Below are 4,422 nucleotides of genomic sequence, written 5' to 3' on the forward strand. Positions count from 1 at the left end.
CTCCATGAGCATTGTCAAGTTCCATAACTCGGCAGCGACGCTGGTAGTTCAAGGCATAACTGTTACGATAGCACAGTTATGACAGGTGTGGAGACATGCTGCGAATTAGATAAGAGCGCTCCTCGCGTCCACCGTCTTCATACTAGGGCACTTATTCATGCTCGGGAGTGATTATGCGAAGTCGACGACGATGACGACGTCGTCATTGGCGTCGTCAGCGATGAACTTGAATTTGTTCACGTGCTGGCGCCGATGTGCCGGTATAATTGGCAATTTAATCGGCTGTGTTGGCTGTGTTGTGCCTTTGTTGATAAATATTTCGTGCGGCGTTGATATCGCACCGTCTGCAAGGCCCTCCACGCCGACCGCCTTTCGTAGTCATTGGTCAGCGAGTCGGCACGAGCTCACGCATCGTGTGTGGTCGATGGCCTGGCCTCCGATTGCTGCTCGGTCTACTCGAAGTACACGTACTCGTATGCATCGACTTTGAATAGTTCCCCACAATGTTTTATGGCCGTAATATTATCATTTGAATAATAAAGCAATCACAGGTGCAAAATTATGGCCACTTACAAGCTTGACGCCGTGTAATTCCGGTAGCAGTTGCTGCCATTGCTTTTATAGCCCGACCAGGCCGCTCGTTGTCTGATGCGTTGGCCGCCATTAAGTTGATCGACAGCTAAGACTTCCTGGCGCGGCCGCTGCAATTCAGTTACATATGTATGTGTATATGTACATATGTATATCGTAAATGCGGTTAGGTGTACTACATACTAATACTATATGTATGAATTTTTATGCGTGTACAGGTATACCCTCCCGCAAAGGTTGCAATCTTTTCCACAATTGCTCAATGTGATTTATACCTCCTATGTATTTGGCCTAGGGCGCATTCAATTGGTATTTATATTGCCTCGATTAACTTGCAGAGCTACGTAAATGCATCTACTTGTATGTACATATGGACATACATACACATATGTATGTACATATTTGTATGCATACACAAATGGGTTAGTTAAATGCATGTAGGAAAAAATCAGCAAAGCTAGAAATACGTTGCATAAGGTAAGAAAAACAAATTATCAGTTTTCCCGGCATAAGTTGGTAGGTACTCTTGGGGGCTTAAATTGTACATTCTATGTACATGTACAATTTACAATTTTTTTTTATTATAAGTACATGTACGTATTTCTACATGGATTTTATATATTAAAGATATGCTCGTATAAATAAATTTTATTTTTATTTATTTGTAAGCCCTATCCTAGAGTTATAGTACAAGAATTGGATTACTTTTAAATTATTATGCTAGTCATTACAAATTTAATTATATTGAGCTTATTTATTATTATTAATTTTTCTTATTATTAATTTTATTTTTATTTCAGTATATGTAGATAACTCACTCTTAACAGAGTGTAAGCTCGCTTGTTTACATTGTCACCAATCTGTGTTTAAATTATCGATTTACAAATGTGTTTGTTCCCCTGCTCGTCAATATAAAAATGATCATTGTTATTTTTACACTTTTCCAAGACACAGCCAATGGAAATATTCCTAAAATGAATGAATATATACTACTGGAGGTTAGATCTGTTGCAGTCATTTTAGCCTCCGGCCCAACTACAATATACTATATAGAACTACATATGGACAATTATACAACACCCGGAATACTAAAGCACATATTCTAGAGGCATATATTGTGTGATCAGTTTTCATTTGGATTTGTTTAATGGACGGAATTATTTAAAACGCTTCTTCTTGGTCTAAAATTTTACATCTCTTCTCCTTACGTTGTTTTAAAGTTATTCTTGGCCCGGCTAGCTAGCCAGCCACCCAGCCAGTCCATTCACTAAACATTTACGTCTTAAATTTGTAGATGTCTTTGCCCGGTCACTGACTGCGAGCTTCTTGGCGTTTAATATTGTCTAGGCGTTGTCGATATTGTTGTTGCTGTTAATGTTATTGTAATTGTTGGGACTGAAGAAACCACTTAGCCAAATTCTTTCGAGGCTTTTGCCCCAGTCTAAAAATATTCGTACATCAAAGCGAATGCTGCTGGGTCTTCCAAGGCGGCGACCAAATATAAATATTGAAGTATAAAAACTATTTTTAATGTAAGCAGAATCATTCAATTGCACAAATTGAAGTAAGCTAATTGCTCGGTGGCCTCGATAGGGCTCGAAAAGCCTCGAAGGCGTAACGAGGCACGTGTGCGCTCGAGCCAAAGTGTTCAATGGAAAGGTATCTCTGGTGACAGCGACCATTGAGATATGATTTATTTTTTGGCATATTTAAATTGTTTGTGTTTGCCTACTTTTTTTATTTTCATTTCATTTTTTCGTTGTGTTTTTTTTTGTATGAGTGCTTTGTCATGCAGAAACGCATGTATTTGAGTTTTCGTTAATGCCCGAATTATATAATGTGGTTAATAAAATGGCAGTTGTAGTATACACATAAATAATTATAGTATACAAGTATCACATAGATATGTGTGAATCATCATAAAAGTGTCAAATGGCAGGGAAAAGACAAGGCGCCGCTTAATGATACGTCATAATTTAAATTGGTCGCGTTGTTGTTGGCCATAATCGGTTGGCACTTTGGCTCTCGAACGGACATGCGTCGTAATACTTTTGCTATTTGTAGTCGCATTTGTTTATTAATTATACAATAAAACTACATTTAACGATTTACTTACACAATTTACGGTAATAAACATAACAATTTGCACAACATATATATAAGCAGCGGCAATGGGTACTTGTTGTTGGCGTCGACGCTGTTGCTCTTGTTGTTGTTGTTGTTGTTGATGTTGTTGTTGCCTTTCAGTTCATAAATCAGACACAGCAGAATCGGCCGCGTAAAGTATCTGACAGATACAAATAGCGTGCGACGACAACGACGCATAGTGTAATAATTTTGACATTTATGCTCATTTACACTTCATCAATTGCGTATTTTACAGTCGAAAAACAAAAACAACAACTACAAACAATGCCGATAATGCGTGCAACGCCACAAAGGCAACGTAACGGCAACAACATCAGCGGCATAAAAAAGTGAAATGTAGTCGAAGTAATGAAAAACTGCGCACGAAAAACACCCGACGCCATTGCAATACGTCGTGATAATCGACATCGTATTACAGTTGCATTTTCCCAGGCCCAGTCGTTGGAAGACCCCGCCGCCTACCACGCCTACCGCGCCTACCACGCCTCCTACGCATGCACACACTCGTAGTTAGTACGCAGTTAGGAAAACAATAACAATGACCATGTTGTCGATTACGAATCAAACTGCGTAGATCTACCATGGGAATAATAGGCTCTCGAGCCAAATGTACTTTTTACACCCCGTAACTAAAAGGTTTGTGGCAAGTGAAAAATAGCATTTCATCACATTTTGTGTCGAAGTAGTTATGGTAGTATATAGTATGTGTTTAATTATATTACTATTAATCTAGAATTCAGTTTAATTAATTATGTATACTAATTTTATCAAAAAATTGAAATTGTTCTCTCTGGGAGAAAAACTATTGGTAAGCTACAGGGGCTCCAAAGAATGCGAAATCAGGCATACATATAATGAAAACAGACTTATAATTTCAAAATATCTTATGACATATGTATCTTTAAATAAATGAATAATATGATGCATGTAAATCGAATAGAATCCAAAAATGTAATATGAAAGATATACATATACTATAGTTTTTCATGCATTTTGGTATGAAACGATTACAAGTATGATCGCTATGGAGTTGTGGGCTATTTATATTTCTGACCGCATAGTCCATGTTTTTCTTCCATTGTGTGGCGCTATTGGGTCTTATCTCTGTTTTGGTTAGGGGCTTGTTGGCTGCTCTGAGGTGCACGGACTTTGACATTGACGTGTGTGTTTTTGTTTTAGTTCCTACACACATGCATATACCCTGCAGTTCGTGTGCAAAGCGTCAGTAGCAGTTAGTTTTTGAAATCGTTGGAGTAAAATATAAAACTAAAACAAAGTAATTTTCGCGTTTTCAACGTTCAGCTGTTGGACATAATATATCCATTCGAAATTATTTGGTAGAGTGTTTCAGCGAATAGCCATGACTGGCCCGCTGAACAGCAGGGACATGCATGTGCGGATGTATCCGTATCTCTGATGAATATTTTTGTTTATTTTTCTAGTGAGCATGCCTAGTGAATGCTGCAATTTGGCATTAGCGCGAGAAGCTATAAGTGTCATATTTAATCTACATACAGGGTGCGCCATCTTCTATGTCGGTATGTAGATATTGAATAACTTTGTCATTAGTGAATTGATTGACTTGAGTAGACCAGTGTTGAAAACCTCAGTTCAAGAAATTGTACAGAACCAAATTAAATAAAAATATCGGTTGTTTATTTTCAAAGATATTCAATGTTTACA

This window comes from Scaptodrosophila lebanonensis, unplaced genomic scaffold (genome assembly GCF_003285725.1).
Source record: "Scaptodrosophila lebanonensis strain 11010-0011.00,11010-0021.00 unplaced genomic scaffold, SlebRS2 tig00000061-arrow-pilon, whole genome shotgun sequence".
In the NCBI taxonomy this organism is placed as follows: Eukaryota; Metazoa; Arthropoda; class Insecta; order Diptera; family Drosophilidae; genus Scaptodrosophila; species Scaptodrosophila lebanonensis.